The sequence below is a fragment of the Lactuca virosa genome, chromosome 1 (genome assembly GCF_052849685.1).
Source record: "Lactuca virosa cultivar CGN04683 chromosome 1, Lactuca_virosa_CGN04683_v6, whole genome shotgun sequence".
Classification (NCBI taxonomy): domain Eukaryota; kingdom Viridiplantae; phylum Streptophyta; class Magnoliopsida; order Asterales; family Asteraceae; genus Lactuca; species Lactuca virosa.
Genome location: NC_136426.1, coordinates 260897949 through 260910587, shown reverse-complemented (window position 1 = coordinate 260910587; position 12639 = coordinate 260897949). Strand labels below are relative to the sequence as shown.

Sequence of the window (12639 nt, the reverse complement as noted above, 5' to 3'; positions counted from 1 at the left end):
TCTTAAAAGACGCAGAACCTCCTTTGTTTTCGTACGCGAGGCGTGGGACCTACGTGACCGATCGGCTCCGTTCCAAAAATACGAAAACCTTCAACCATGAAGCGTAGGCCACCCGAGCATAGAAATAGCAAGAAAGAAAAAAAAACCACACGTGAAATCTAAAAAAACGCAAACGGACAACGAAAAAGGGGGGGTGCAACACGAGGACTTCCCAGGGGGTCACCCATCCTAGTACTACTCTCGCCCGAGCACGCTTAACTGCGGAGTTCTGATGGGATCCGGTGCATTAGTGCTGGAATGATCGCACCCGAAATACTATCCATGCTTATTGCTTTTATGTCTTAAAAGACGCAGAACCTCCTTTGTTTTCGTACGCGAGGCGTGGAACCCACGTGACCGATCGGCTCCGTTCCAAAAATACGAAAACCATCAACCATGAAGCGGAGGCCACCCGAGCATAGAAATAGCAAGAAAGAAAAAAAAACAAAAAAAAACCGCACGTAAAATCTAAAAAAACGCAAACGGACAACGAAAAAGAGGGGTGCAACACGAGGACTTCCCAGGGGGTCACCCATCCTAGTACTACTCTCGCCCGAGCACGCTTAACTGCGGAGTTCTGATGGGATCCGGTGCATTAGTGCTGGAATGATCGCACCCGAAATACTATCCATGCTTATTGCTTTTATGTCTTAAAAGACGCAGAACCTCCTTTGTTTTCGTACGCGAGGCGTGGAACCCACGTGACCGATCGGCTCCGTTCCAAAAATACGAAAACCATCAACCATGAAGCGGAGGCCACCCGAGCATAGAAATAGCAAGAAAGAAAAAAAAACAAAAAAAAACCGCACGTAAAATCTAAAAAAACGCAAACAGACAACGAAAAAGGGGGTGCAACACGAGGACTTCCCAGGGGGTCACCCATCCTAGTACTACTCTCGCCCAAGCACGCTTAACTACGGAGTTCTGATGGGATCCGGTGCATTAGTGCTGGTATGATCGCACCCGAAATACTATCCATGCTTATTGCTTGTATGTCTTAAAAGACGCAGAACCTCCTTTGTTTTCGTACGCGAGGCGTGGGACCCACGTGACCGATCGGCTCCGTTCCAAAAATACGAAGACCATGAACCATGAAACGAAGGCCACCCGAGCATAGAAATAGCAAGAAAGAAAAAAAAACAAAAAAAAACCGCACGTAAAATCTAAAAAAACGCAAACGGACAACGAAAAAGGGGGGTGCAACACGAGGACTTCCCAGGGGGTCACCTATCCTAGTACTACTCTCGCCCAAGCACGCTTAACTGCGGAGTTCTGATGGGATCCGGTGCATTAGTGCTGGTATGATCGCACCCGAAATACTATCCATGCTTATTGCTTGTATGTCTTAAAAGACGCAGAACCTCCTTTGTTTTCGTACGCGAGGCGTGGGACCCACGTGACCGATCAGCTCCGTTCCAAAAATACGAAGACCATCAACCATGAAGCGGAGGCCACCCGAGCATAGAAATAGCAAGAAAGAAAAAAAAACAAAAAAAAACCGCACGTAAAATCTAAAAAAACGCAAACGGACAACGAAAAAGGGGGGTGCAACACGAGGACTTCCCATGGGGTCACCCATCCTAGTACTACTCTCGCCCAAGCACGCTTAACTGCGGAGTTCTGATGGGATCCGGTGCATTAGTGCTGGTATGATCGCACCCGAAATACTGTCCATGCTTATTGCTTGTATGTCTTAAAAGACACAGAACCTCCTTTGTTTTCGTACGCGAGGCGTGGGACCCAAGTGACCGATCGGCTCCGTTCAAAAAATACGAAGACCATGAACCATGAAACGGAGGCCACCCGAGCATAGAAATAGCAAGAAAAAAAAAACAAAAAAAAACCGTACGTAAAATCTAAAAAAACGCAAACGGACAACGAAAAAAGGGGGGTGCAACACGACTTACCAGGGGGTCACCCATCCTAGTACTACTCTCGCCCAAGCACGCTTAACTGCGGAGTTCTGATGGGATCCGGTGCATTAGTGCTGGTATGATCGCACCCGAAATACTATCCATGCTTATTGCTTGTATGTCTTAAAAGACGCAGAACCTCCTTTGTTTTCGTACGCGAGGCGTGGGACCCACGTGACCGATCGGCTCCGTTCCAAAAATACGAAGACCATGAACCATGAAACGAAGGCCACCCGAGCATAGAAATAGCAAGAAAGAAAAAAAAACAAAAAAAAACCGCACGTAAAATCTAAAAAAACGCAAACGGACAACGAAAAAGAGGGGTGCAACACGAGGACTTCCCAGGGGGTCACCCATCCTAGTACTACTCTCGCCCAAGCACGCTTAACTGCGGAGTACTGATGGGATCCGGTGCATTAGTGCTGGTATGATCGCACCCGAAATACTGTCCATGCTTATTGCTTGTATGTCTTAAAAGACACAGAACCTCCTTTGTTTTCGTACGCGAGGCGTGGGACCCACGTGACCGATCGGCTCCGTTCCAAAAATACGAAGACCATGAACCATGAAACGGAGGCCACCCGAGCATAGAAATAGCAAGAAAAAAAAAACAAAAAAAAACCGCACGTAAAATCTAAAAAAACGCAAACGGACAACAAAAAGGGGGAGTGCAACACGAGGACTTCCCAGGGGGGTCACCCATCCTAGTACTACTCTCGCCCAAGCACGCTTAACTGCGGAGTTCTGATGGGATCCGGTGCATTAGTGCTGGTATGATCGCACCCGAAATACTATCCATGCTTATTGCTTTTATGTCTTAAAAGACGCAGAACCTCCTTTGTTTTCGTACGCGAGACGTGGGACCCACGTGACCGATCGGCTCCGTTCCAAAAATACAAAAACCATCAACCATGAAGCGGTGGCCACCCGAGCATAGAAATAGCAAGAAAGAAAACAAAAAAAAACCGCACGTTAAATCTAAAAAAACGCAAACGGGCAACGAAAAAGGGGGGGGGGGGTGCAACACGAGGACTTCCCAGGGGATCACCTATCCTAGTACTACTCTCGCCCAAGCACGCTTAACTGCGGAGTTCTGATGCGATCCGGTGCATTAGTGCTGGTATGCTCGCACCCGAAATACTATCCATTTTATTGCTTGTATGTCTTAAAAGACGCAGAACCTCCTTTGTTTTCGTACGCGAGGCGTGGGACCCACGTGACCGATCGGCTCCGTTCCAAAAATACGAAGACCATGAACCATGAAACGGAGGCCACCCGAGCATAGAAATAGCAAGAAAAAAAAACAAAAAAAAACCGCACGTAAAATCTAAAAAAACGCAAACGGACAACGAAAAAGGGGGGGTGCAACACGAGGACTTCCCAGGGGGTCACCCATCCTAGTACTACTCTCGCCCAAGCACGCTTAACTGTGGAGTTCTGATGGGATCCGGTGCATTAGTGCTGGTATGAACGCACCCGTAATACTATCCATGCTTATTGCTTTTATGTCTTAAAAGACGCAGAACCTCCTTTGTTTTCGTACGCGAGACGTGGGACCCACGTGACCGATCGGCTCCGTTCCAAAAATACGAAAACCATCAACCATGAAGCGGTGGCCACCCGAGCATAGAAATAGCAAGAAAGAAAACAAAAAAAACCGCACGTAAAATCTAAAAAAACGCAAACGGGCAACGAAAAAGGGGGGGTGTAACACGAGGACTTCCCAGGGGGTCACCCATACTAGTACTACTCTCGCCCAAGCACGCTTAACTGCGGAGTTCTGATGGGATCCGGTGCATTAGTGCTGGTATGATAGCACCCGAAATACTATCCATGTTTATTGCTTTTATGTCTTAAAAGACGCAGAACCTCCTTTGTTTTCGTACGCGAGGCGTGGGACCTACGTGACCGATCGGCTCCGTTCCAAAAATACGAAAACCTTCAACCATGAAGCGGAGGCCACCCGAGCATAGAAATAGCAAGAAAGAAAAAAAAACCACACGTGAAATCTAAAAAAACGCAAACGGACAACGAAAAAGGGGGGGTGCAACACGAGGACTTCCCAGGGGGTCACCCATCCTAGTACTACTCTCGCCCGAGCACGCTTAACTGCGGAGTTCTGATGGGATCCGGTGCATTAGTGCTGGAATGATCGCACCCGAAATACTATCCATGCTTATTGCTTTTATGTCTTAAAAGACGCAGAACCTCCTTTGTTTTCGTACGCGAGGCGTGGAACCCACGTGACCGATCGGCTCCGTTCCAAAAATACGAAAACCATCAACCATGAAGCGGAGGCCACCCGAGCATAGAAATAGCAAGAAAGAAAAAAAAACAAAAAAAAACCGCACGTAAAATCTAAAAAAACGCAAACGGACAACGAAAAAGAGGGGTGCAACACGAGGACTTCCCAGGGGGTCACCCATCCTAGTACTACTCTCGCCCGAGCACGCTTAACTGCGGAGTTCTGATGGGATCCGGTGCATTAGTGCTGGAATGATCGCACCCGAAATACTATCCATGCTTATTGCTTTTATGTCTTAAAAGACGCAGAACCTCCTTTGTTTTCGTACGCGAGGCGTGGAACCCACGTGACCGATCGGCTCCGTTCCAAAAATACGAAAACCATCAACCATGAAGCGGAGGCCACCCGAGCATAGAAAGAGCAAGAAAGAAAAAAAAACAAAAAAAAACCGCACGTAAAATCTAAAAAAACGCAAACGGACAACGAAAAAGAGGGGTGCAACACGAGGACTTCCCAGGGGGTCACCCATCCTAGTACTACTCTCGCCCGAGCACGCTTAACTGCGGAGTTCTGATGGGATCCGGTGCATTAGTGCTGGAATGATCGCACCCGAAATACTATCCATGCTTATTGCTTTTATGTCTTAAAAGACGCAGAACCTCCTTTGTTTTCGTACGCGAGGCGTGGAACCCACGTGACCGATCGGCTCCGTTCGAAAAATACGAAAACCATCAACCATGAAGCGGAGGCCACCCGAGCATAGAAATAGCAAGAAAGAAAAAAAAACAAAAAAAAACCGCACGTAAAATCTAAAAAAACGCAAACGGACAACGAAAAAGAGGGGTGCAACACGAGGACTTCCCAGGGGGTCACCCATCCTAGTACTACTCTCGCCCGAGCACGCTTAACTGCGGAGTTCTGATGGGATCCGGTGCATTAGTGCTGGTATGATCGCACCCGAAATACTATCCATGCTTATTGCTTTTATGTCTTAAAAGACGCAGAACCTCCTTTGTTTTCGTACGCGAGACGTGGGACCCACGTGACCGATCGGCTCCGTTCCAAAAATACGAAAACTATCAACCATGAAGCGGTGGCCACCCGAGCATAGAAATAGCAAGAAAGAAAACAAAAAAAAACCGCACGTAAAATCTAAAAAAACGCAAACGGGCAACGAAAAAGGGGGGGGGGGTGCAACACGAGGACTTCCCAGGGGGTCACCCATCCTAGTACTACTCTCGCCCAAGCACGCTTAACTGCGGAGTTCTGATGGGATCCGGTGCATTAGTGTTGGTATGATAGCACCCAAAATAATATCCATGCTTATTGCTTTTATGTCTTAAAAGACGCAGAACCTCCTTTGTTTTCGTACGTGAGGCGTGGGACCCACGTGACCGATCGGCTCCGTTCCAAAAATACGAAAACCATCAACCATGAAGCGGTGGCCACCCGAGCAAAGAAATAGCAAGAAAGAAAACAAAAAAAAACCGCACGTAAAATCTAAAAAAACGCAAACGGACAACGAAAAAGGGGGGGTGCAACACGAGGACTTCCCAGGGGATCACCCATCCTAGTACTACTCTCGCCCAAGCACGCTTAACTGCGGAGTTCTGATGGGATCCGGTGCATTAGTGCTCATATGATCGCACCCGAAATACTATCCATGCTTATTGCTTTTATGTCTTAAAAGACGCAGAACCTCCTTTGTTTTCGTACGCGAGGCGTGGAACCCACGTGACCGATCGGCTCCGTTCCAAAAATACGAAAACCATCAACCATGAAGCGGAGGCCACCCGAGCATAGAAATAGCAAGAAAGAAAAAAAAAACAAAAAAAAAACCGCACGTAAAATCTAAAAAAACGCAAACGGACAACGAAAAAGGGGGATGCAACACGAGGACTTCCCAGGGGGTCACCCATCCTAGTACTACTCTCGCCCAAGCACGCTTAACTGCGGAGTTCTGATGGGATCCGGTGCATTAGTGCTGGTATGATCGCACCCGAAATACTATCCATGCTTATTGCTTGTATGTCTTCAAAGACGCAGAACCTGCTTTGTTTTCGTACGCGAGGCGTGGGACCCACGTGACTGATCGGCTCCGTTCCAAAAATACGAAGACCATGAACAATGAAACGGAGGCCACCCGAGCATAGAAATAGCAAGAAAAACAAAACAAAAAAAAACCGCACGTAAAATCTAAAAAAACGCAAACGGACAACGAAAAAGGGGGGGTGCAACACGAGGACTTCCCAGGGGGTCACCCATCCTAGTACTACTCTCGCCCAAGCACGCTTAAATGTGGAGTTCTGATGGGATCCGGTGCATTAGTGCTGGTATGATCACACCCGAAATACTATCCATGCTTATTGCTTTTATGTCTTAAAAGACGCAGAACCTCCTTTGTTTTCGTACGCGAGACGTGGGACCCACGTGACCGATCGGCTCCGTTCCAAAAATACGAAAACCATCAACCATGAAGCGGTGGCCACCCGAGCATAGAAATAGCAAGAAAGAAAACAAAAAAAAACCGCACGTAAAATCTAAAAAAACGCAAACGGGCAACGAAAAAGGGGGGGGGGTGCAACACGAGGACTTCCCAGGGGATCACCTATCCTAGTACTACTCTCGCCCAAGCACGCTTAACTGCGGAGTTCTGATGCGATCCAGTGCATTAGTGCTGGTATGATCGCACCCGAAATACTATCCATGCTTATTGCTTTTATGTTTTAAAAGACGCAGAACCTCCCTTGTTTTCGTACGCGAGGCGTGGGACCCACGTGACCGATCGGCTCCGTTCCAAAAATACGAAAACCATCAACCATGAAGCGGTGGCCACCCGAGCATAGAAATAGCAAGAAAGAAAACAAAAAAAAACCGCATGTAAAATCTAAAAAAACGCAAACGGACAACGAAAAAGGGGGGGTGCAACACGAGGACTTCCCAGGGGGTCACCCATCCTAGTACTACTCCCTAGTACTACTCTCGCCCAAGCACGCTTAACTGCGGAGTTCTGATGGGATCCGGTGCATTAGTGCTGGTATGATAGCACCCGAAATACTATCCATGCTTATTGCTTTTATGCCTTAAAAGACGCAGAACCTCCTTTGTTTTCGTACGCGAGGCGTGGGACCCACGTGACCGATCGGCTCCGTTCCAAAAATACGAAGACCATGAACCATGAAACGGAGGCCACCCGAGCATAGAAATAGCAAGAAAGAAAAAAAAAACAAAAAAAAACCGCACGTAAAATCTAAAAAAACGCAAACGGACAACGAAAAAAGGGGGTGCAACACGAGGACTTCCCAGGGGGTCACACATCCTAGCACTACTCTCGCCCAAGCACGCTTAACTGTGGAGTTCTGATGGGATCCGGTGCATTAGTGCTGGTATGATCGCACCCGAAATACTATCCATGCTTATTGCTTTTATGTCTTAAAAGACGCAGAACCTCCTTTGTTTTCGTACGCGAGACGTGGGACCCACGTGACCGATCGGCTCCGTTCCAAAAATACGAAAACCATCAACCATGAAGCGGTGGCCACCCGAGCATAGAAATAGCAAGAAAGAAAACAAAAAAAAACCGCACGTAAAATCTAAAAAAACGCAAACGGGCAACGAAAAAGGGGGGGGGGGTGCAACACGAGGACCTCCCAGGGGGTCACCCATCCTAGTACTACTCTCGCCCAACCACGCTTAATTGCGGAGTTCTGATGGGATCCGGTGCATTAGTGCTGGTATGATAGCACCCGAAATACTATCCATGCTTATTGCTTTTATGTCTTAAAAGACGCAGAACCTCCTTTGTTTTCGTACGCGAGGCGTGGGACCCACGTGACCGATCGTCTCCGTTCCAAAAATACGAAAACTATCACCCATGAAGCGGAGGCCACCCGAGCATAGAAATAGCAAGAAAGAAAAAAACAAAAAAACCGCACGTAAAATCTAAAAAAAACGCAAACGGGCAACGAAAAGGGGGGGGGGGTGCAACACGAGGACTTCCCAGGGGGTCACCCATCCTAGTACTACTCTCGCCCAAGCACGCTTAACTGCGGAGTTCTGATGCGATCCGATGCACTAGTGCTGGTATGATCGCACCCGAAATACTATTCATGGTTATTGCTTTTATATCTTAAAAGACGCAGAACCTCCTTTGTTTTCGTACGCGAGGCGTGGAACCCACGTGACCGATCGGCTCAGTTCGAAAAATACGATAACCATCAACTATGAAGCGGAGGCCACCCGAGAGTAGAAATAGCAAGAAAGAAAAAAAAACAAAAAAAAAACCGCACGTAAAATCTAAAAAAACGCAAACGGGCAACGAAAAAGGGGGTGCAACACGAGGACTTCCCAGGAGGTCACCCATCCTAGTACTACTCTCGCCCAAGCACGCTTAACTGCGGAGTTCTGATGGGATCCGGTGAATTAGTGCTGGTATGATCGCACCCGAAATACTATCCATGCTTATTGCTTTTATGTCTTAAAAGACGCAGAACCTCCTTTGTTTTCGTACGCGAGGCGTGGGACCCACGTGACCGATCGTCTCCGTTCCAAAAATACGAAAACCATGAACCATGAAACGGATGCCACCCGAGCATAGAAATAGCAAGAAAGAAAAAAAAACAAAAAAAAACCGCACGTAAAATCTAAAAAAACGCAAACGGGCAACGAAAAAGGGGGGTGCAACACGAGGACTTCCCAAGGGGTCACCCATCCTAGTACTACTCTCGCCCAAGCACGCTTAATTGCGGAGTTCTGATGGGATCCGATGCATTAGTGCTGGTATGATCGCACCCGAAATACTATCCATGCTTATTGCTTTTATGTCTTAAAAGACGCAGAACCTCCTTTGTTTTCGTACGCGAGGCGTGGGACCCACGTGACCGATCGGCTCCGTTCCAAAAATACGAAAACCATGAACCATGAAACGGAGGCCACCCGAGCATAGAAATAGCAAGAAAGAAAAAAAAACCGCGCGTAAAATCTAAAAAAACGCAAACGGGCAACGAAAAAGGGGGGTGCAACACGAGGACTTCCCAGGGGTTCACCCATCCTAGTACTACTCTCGCCCAAGCACGCTTAACTGCGGAGTTCTTATGGGATCCGGTGCATTAGTGCTGGTATGATCGCACCCGAAATACTATCCATGCTTATTGCTTTTATGTCTTAAAAGACGCAGAACCTCCTTTGTTTTCGTACGCGAGGCGTGGGACCCACGTGACCGATCGGCTCCGTTCCAAAAATACGAAAACCATTGACCATGAAACGGAGGCCACCCGAGCATAGAAATAGCAAGAAAGAAAAAAAAACAAAAACAAACCGTGCGTAAAATCTAAAAAAACGCAAACGGGCAACGAAAAAGGGGGGTGTAACACGAGGACTTCCCAAGGGGTCACCCATCCTAGTACTACTCTCGCCCAAGCACGCTTAACTGCGAAGTTCTTATGGGATCCGGTGCATTAGTGCTGGTATGATCGCACCCGAAATACTATCCATGCTTATTGCTTTTATGTCTTAAAAGACGCAGAACCTCCTTTGTTTTCGTACGCGAGGCGTGAGACCCACTTGACCGATCGGCTCCGTTCCAAAAATACGAAAACCATGAACCATGAAGCGGAGGCCACCCGAGCATAGAAATAGCAAGAAAGAAAAAAAAACAAAAAAAAACCGCACGTAAAATCTAAAAAAACGCAAACGGGCAACGAAAAAGGGGGGGTGCAACACGAGGACTTCACAGGGGGTCACCCATCCTAGTACTACTCTCGCCCAAGCACGCTTAACGGCGGAGTTCTGATGGGATCCAGTGCATTAGTGCTGGTATGATCGCACCCAAAATACTATCCATTCTTATTACTTTTATGTCTTAAAAGACGCAGAACCTCCTTTGTTTTCGTACGCGAGGCGTGGGACCCACGTGACCGATCGGCTCCGTTCCAAAAATACGAAAACTATCACCCATGAAGCGGAGGCCACCCGAGCATAGAAAAAAGCAAGAAAGAAAAAAACAAAAAAAAAACCGCACGTAAAATCTAAAAAAACGCAAACGGGCAACGAAAAAGGGGGGTGCAACACGAGGACTTCCCAAGGGGTCACCCATCCTAGTACTACTCTCGCCCAAGCACGCTTAACTGCGGAGTTCTGATGTGATCCGGTGCACTAGTGCTGGTATGATCGCACCCGAAATACTATTCATGGTTATTGCTTTTATATCTTAAAAGACGCAGAACCTCCTTTGTTTTCGTACGCGAGGCGTGGAACACACGTGACCGATCGGCTCTGTTCGAAAAATACGAAAACCATCAACTATGAAGCGGAGGCCACCCGAGAGTAGAAATAGCAAGAAAGAAAAAAAAACAAAAAAAAAACCGCACGTAAAATCTAAAAAAACGCAAACGGGCAACGAAAAAGGGGGGTGCAACACGAGGACTTCCCAGGGGGTCACCCATCCTAGTACTACTCTCGCCCAAGCACGCTTAACTGCGAAGTTCTGATGGGATCCGGTGCATTAGTGCTGATATGATCGCACCCGAAATACTATCCATGCTTATTGCTTTTATGTCTTAAAAGACGCAGAACCTCCTTTGTTTTCGTACACGAGGCGTGGGACCCACGTGACCGATCGGCTCCATTCCAAAAATACGAAAACCATGAACAATGAAACGGAGGCCACCCGAGCATAGAAATAGCAAGAAAGAAAAAAAAAACCGCGCGTAAAATCTAAAAAAACGCAAACGGGCAACGAAAAAGGGGGGTGCAACACGAGGACTTCCCAGGGGTTCACCCATCCTAGTACTACTCTCGCCCAAGCACGCTTAACTGCGGAGTTCTTATGGGATCCGGTGCATTAGTGCTGGTATGATCGCACCCGAAATACTATCCATGCTTATTGCTTTTATGTCTTAAAAGACGCAGAACCTCCTTTGTTTTCGTACGCGAGGCGTGGGACCCACGTGACCGATCGGCTCAGTTCCAAAAATACGAAAACCATGAACCATGAAACGGAGGCCACCCGAGCATAGAAATAGCAAGAAAGAAAAAAAAACAAAAAAAAACCATGCGTAAAATCTAAAAAAACGCAAACGGGCAACGAAAAAGGGGGGTGTAACACGAGGACTTCCCAAGGGGTCACCCATCCTAGTACTACTCTCGCCCAAGCACGCTTAACTGCGAAGTTCTTATGGGATCCGGTGCATTAGTGCTGGTATGATCGCACCCGAAATACTATCCATGCTTATTGCTTTTATGTCTTAAAAGACGCAGAACCTCCTTTGTTTTCGTACGCGAGGCGTGGGACCCACGTGACCGATCGGCTCCGTTCCAAAAATACGAAAACCATCAACCATGAAGCGGAGGCCACCCGAGCATAGAAATAGCAAGAAAGAAAAAAAAAACAAAAAAAACTGCACGTAAAATCTAAAAAAACGCAAACGGGCAACGAAAAAGCGGGGGTGCAACACGAGTACTTCCCAGGGGTCACCCATCGTAGTACTACTCTCGCCCAAGCACGCTTAACTGCGGAGTTCTGATGGGATCCAGTGCATTAGTGATGGTATGATCGCACCCGAAATACTATCCATTCTTATTACTTTTATGTCTTAAAAGACGCAGAACCTCCTTTGTTTTCGTACGCGAGGCGTGGGACCCACGTGACCGATCGACTCCGTTCCAAAAATACGAAAACTATCACCCATGAAGCGGAGGCCACCCGAGCATAGAAAAAAGCAAGAAAGAAAAAAACAAAAAAAAACCGCACGTAAAATCTAAAAAAACGCAAACGGCCAACGAAAAAGGGGGGGTGCAACGCGAGGACTTCCCAAGGGGTCACCCATCCTAGTACTACTCTCGCCCAAGCACGCTTAACTGCGGAGTTCTGATGTGATCCGGTGCACTAGTGCTGGTATGATCGCACCCGAAATACTATTCATGGTTATTGCTTTTATATCTTAAAAGACGCAGAACCTCCTTTGTTTTCGTACGCGAGGCGTGGAACGCACGTGACCGATCGGCTCTGTTCGAAAAATACGAAAACCATCAACCATGAAGCGGAGGCCACCCGAGCATAGAAATAGCAAGAAAGAAAAAAAACCAAAAAAAAAAAACCGCACGTAAAATCTAAAAAAACGCAAACGGGCAACGAAAAATGGGGGTGCAACACGAGGACTTCCCAGGGGGTCACCCATCCTAGTACTACTCTCGCCCAAGCACGCTTCACAGCGGAGTTCTGATGGGATCCGGTGCATTAGTGCTGGTATGATCGCACCCGAAATACTATCCATGCTTATTGCTTTTATGTCTTAAAAGACGCAGAACCTCCTTTGTTTTCGTACGCGAGGCGTGGGACCCACGTGACCGATTGGCTCCGTTCCAAAAATACGAAAACCATCAACCACGAAGCGGAGGCCACCCGAGCATAGAAATAGCAAGAAAGAAAAAAAAACAAAAAAA

The 12639-nt window shown here is 47.4% G+C and overlaps 35 non-coding genes and 1 pseudogene across 35 annotated transcripts; all 36 read right to left on the bottom strand.

The window, feature by feature from the left end:
• Window positions 1-190: 190 nt before the first annotated feature.
• LOC145134507 (5S ribosomal RNA) lies at window positions 191-309 on the bottom strand. The gene has a single exon (XR_013719190.1). It is a non-coding gene; the product is annotated as a 5S ribosomal RNA (ribosomal RNA).
• A 229-nt stretch (window positions 310-538) lies between these two features.
• Window positions 539-657, bottom strand: LOC145134502 (5S ribosomal RNA). The gene has a single exon (XR_013719184.1). It is a non-coding gene; the product is annotated as a 5S ribosomal RNA (ribosomal RNA).
• Window positions 658-885: 228 nt separating this feature from the next.
• LOC145152389 (5S ribosomal RNA) lies at window positions 886-1004 on the bottom strand. Its single transcript, XR_013732909.1, has one exon. It is a non-coding gene; the product is annotated as a 5S ribosomal RNA (ribosomal RNA).
• Window positions 1005-1233: 229 nt separating this feature from the next.
• LOC145137674 (5S ribosomal RNA) lies at window positions 1234-1352 on the bottom strand. Its single transcript, XR_013721169.1, has one exon. It is a non-coding gene; the product is annotated as a 5S ribosomal RNA (ribosomal RNA).
• A 229-nt stretch (window positions 1353-1581) lies between these two features.
• On the bottom strand, window positions 1582-1700 carry LOC145152688 (5S ribosomal RNA). The gene has a single exon (XR_013733214.1). It is a non-coding gene; the product is annotated as a 5S ribosomal RNA (ribosomal RNA).
• Window positions 1701-1927: 227 nt separating this feature from the next.
• On the bottom strand, window positions 1928-2043 carry LOC145150504 (5S ribosomal RNA). The gene has a single exon (XR_013731326.1). It is a non-coding gene; the product is annotated as a 5S ribosomal RNA (ribosomal RNA).
• Window positions 2044-2272: 229 nt separating this feature from the next.
• Window positions 2273-2391, bottom strand: LOC145135516 (5S ribosomal RNA). Its single transcript, XR_013719868.1, has one exon. It is a non-coding gene; the product is annotated as a 5S ribosomal RNA (ribosomal RNA).
• Window positions 2392-2617: 226 nt separating this feature from the next.
• LOC145144837 (5S ribosomal RNA) lies at window positions 2618-2737 on the bottom strand. The gene has a single exon (XR_013725839.1). It is a non-coding gene; the product is annotated as a 5S ribosomal RNA (ribosomal RNA).
• A 230-nt stretch (window positions 2738-2967) lies between these two features.
• LOC145149716 (5S ribosomal RNA) lies at window positions 2968-3086 on the bottom strand. Its single transcript, XR_013730567.1, has one exon. It is a non-coding gene; the product is annotated as a 5S ribosomal RNA (ribosomal RNA).
• Window positions 3087-3311: 225 nt separating this feature from the next.
• LOC145144346 (5S ribosomal RNA) lies at window positions 3312-3430 on the bottom strand. The gene has a single exon (XR_013725357.1). It is a non-coding gene; the product is annotated as a 5S ribosomal RNA (ribosomal RNA).
• Window positions 3431-3654: 224 nt separating this feature from the next.
• On the bottom strand, window positions 3655-3773 carry LOC145147991 (5S ribosomal RNA). Its single transcript, XR_013728888.1, has one exon. It is a non-coding gene; the product is annotated as a 5S ribosomal RNA (ribosomal RNA).
• A 220-nt stretch (window positions 3774-3993) lies between these two features.
• LOC145134497 (5S ribosomal RNA) lies at window positions 3994-4112 on the bottom strand. Its single transcript, XR_013719179.1, has one exon. It is a non-coding gene; the product is annotated as a 5S ribosomal RNA (ribosomal RNA).
• Window positions 4113-4341: 229 nt separating this feature from the next.
• On the bottom strand, window positions 4342-4460 carry LOC145134491 (5S ribosomal RNA). Its single transcript, XR_013719178.1, has one exon. It is a non-coding gene; the product is annotated as a 5S ribosomal RNA (ribosomal RNA).
• Window positions 4461-4689: 229 nt separating this feature from the next.
• On the bottom strand, window positions 4690-4808 carry LOC145134485 (5S ribosomal RNA). The gene has a single exon (XR_013719177.1). It is a non-coding gene; the product is annotated as a 5S ribosomal RNA (ribosomal RNA).
• Window positions 4809-5037: 229 nt separating this feature from the next.
• Window positions 5038-5156, bottom strand: LOC145153593 (5S ribosomal RNA). The gene has a single exon (XR_013734093.1). It is a non-coding gene; the product is annotated as a 5S ribosomal RNA (ribosomal RNA).
• A 229-nt stretch (window positions 5157-5385) lies between these two features.
• LOC145146772 (5S ribosomal RNA) lies at window positions 5386-5504 on the bottom strand. Its single transcript, XR_013727700.1, has one exon. It is a non-coding gene; the product is annotated as a 5S ribosomal RNA (ribosomal RNA).
• Window positions 5505-5729: 225 nt separating this feature from the next.
• On the bottom strand, window positions 5730-5848 carry LOC145148550 (5S ribosomal RNA). The gene has a single exon (XR_013729430.1). It is a non-coding gene; the product is annotated as a 5S ribosomal RNA (ribosomal RNA).
• Window positions 5849-6079: 231 nt separating this feature from the next.
• LOC145153909 (5S ribosomal RNA) lies at window positions 6080-6198 on the bottom strand. Its single transcript, XR_013734400.1, has one exon. It is a non-coding gene; the product is annotated as a 5S ribosomal RNA (ribosomal RNA).
• Window positions 6199-6425: 227 nt separating this feature from the next.
• Window positions 6426-6544, bottom strand: LOC145147870 (5S ribosomal RNA). Its single transcript, XR_013728763.1, has one exon. It is a non-coding gene; the product is annotated as a 5S ribosomal RNA (ribosomal RNA).
• Window positions 6545-6772: 228 nt separating this feature from the next.
• Window positions 6773-6891, bottom strand: LOC145149351 (5S ribosomal RNA). The gene has a single exon (XR_013730206.1). It is a non-coding gene; the product is annotated as a 5S ribosomal RNA (ribosomal RNA).
• Window positions 6892-7116: 225 nt separating this feature from the next.
• On the bottom strand, window positions 7117-7248 carry LOC145151132 (5S ribosomal RNA; annotated as a pseudogene).
• Window positions 7249-7478: 230 nt separating this feature from the next.
• LOC145149507 (5S ribosomal RNA) lies at window positions 7479-7597 on the bottom strand. The gene has a single exon (XR_013730373.1). It is a non-coding gene; the product is annotated as a 5S ribosomal RNA (ribosomal RNA).
• Window positions 7598-7826: 229 nt separating this feature from the next.
• On the bottom strand, window positions 7827-7945 carry LOC145150081 (5S ribosomal RNA). The gene has a single exon (XR_013730910.1). It is a non-coding gene; the product is annotated as a 5S ribosomal RNA (ribosomal RNA).
• Window positions 7946-8175: 230 nt separating this feature from the next.
• Window positions 8176-8294, bottom strand: LOC145147638 (5S ribosomal RNA). The gene has a single exon (XR_013728536.1). It is a non-coding gene; the product is annotated as a 5S ribosomal RNA (ribosomal RNA).
• Window positions 8295-8523: 229 nt separating this feature from the next.
• Window positions 8524-8642, bottom strand: LOC145154308 (5S ribosomal RNA). Its single transcript, XR_013734785.1, has one exon. It is a non-coding gene; the product is annotated as a 5S ribosomal RNA (ribosomal RNA).
• A 229-nt stretch (window positions 8643-8871) lies between these two features.
• On the bottom strand, window positions 8872-8990 carry LOC145147078 (5S ribosomal RNA). The gene has a single exon (XR_013727993.1). It is a non-coding gene; the product is annotated as a 5S ribosomal RNA (ribosomal RNA).
• Window positions 8991-9209: 219 nt separating this feature from the next.
• LOC145146641 (5S ribosomal RNA) lies at window positions 9210-9328 on the bottom strand. The gene has a single exon (XR_013727576.1). It is a non-coding gene; the product is annotated as a 5S ribosomal RNA (ribosomal RNA).
• A 229-nt stretch (window positions 9329-9557) lies between these two features.
• LOC145148171 (5S ribosomal RNA) lies at window positions 9558-9676 on the bottom strand. The gene has a single exon (XR_013729069.1). It is a non-coding gene; the product is annotated as a 5S ribosomal RNA (ribosomal RNA).
• Window positions 9677-9906: 230 nt separating this feature from the next.
• Window positions 9907-10025, bottom strand: LOC145146193 (5S ribosomal RNA). Its single transcript, XR_013727139.1, has one exon. It is a non-coding gene; the product is annotated as a 5S ribosomal RNA (ribosomal RNA).
• Window positions 10026-10254: 229 nt separating this feature from the next.
• On the bottom strand, window positions 10255-10373 carry LOC145144919 (5S ribosomal RNA). The gene has a single exon (XR_013725919.1). It is a non-coding gene; the product is annotated as a 5S ribosomal RNA (ribosomal RNA).
• A 230-nt stretch (window positions 10374-10603) lies between these two features.
• LOC145145190 (5S ribosomal RNA) lies at window positions 10604-10722 on the bottom strand. Its single transcript, XR_013726177.1, has one exon. It is a non-coding gene; the product is annotated as a 5S ribosomal RNA (ribosomal RNA).
• Window positions 10723-10942: 220 nt separating this feature from the next.
• On the bottom strand, window positions 10943-11061 carry LOC145146639 (5S ribosomal RNA). Its single transcript, XR_013727574.1, has one exon. It is a non-coding gene; the product is annotated as a 5S ribosomal RNA (ribosomal RNA).
• A 229-nt stretch (window positions 11062-11290) lies between these two features.
• Window positions 11291-11409, bottom strand: LOC145148169 (5S ribosomal RNA). Its single transcript, XR_013729068.1, has one exon. It is a non-coding gene; the product is annotated as a 5S ribosomal RNA (ribosomal RNA).
• A 230-nt stretch (window positions 11410-11639) lies between these two features.
• Window positions 11640-11757, bottom strand: LOC145150009 (5S ribosomal RNA). The gene has a single exon (XR_013730840.1). It is a non-coding gene; the product is annotated as a 5S ribosomal RNA (ribosomal RNA).
• Window positions 11758-11986: 229 nt separating this feature from the next.
• Window positions 11987-12105, bottom strand: LOC145146837 (5S ribosomal RNA). The gene has a single exon (XR_013727762.1). It is a non-coding gene; the product is annotated as a 5S ribosomal RNA (ribosomal RNA).
• A 232-nt stretch (window positions 12106-12337) lies between these two features.
• Window positions 12338-12456, bottom strand: LOC145144288 (5S ribosomal RNA). The gene has a single exon (XR_013725299.1). It is a non-coding gene; the product is annotated as a 5S ribosomal RNA (ribosomal RNA).
• Between the last annotated feature and the right edge of the window lie 183 nt (window positions 12457-12639).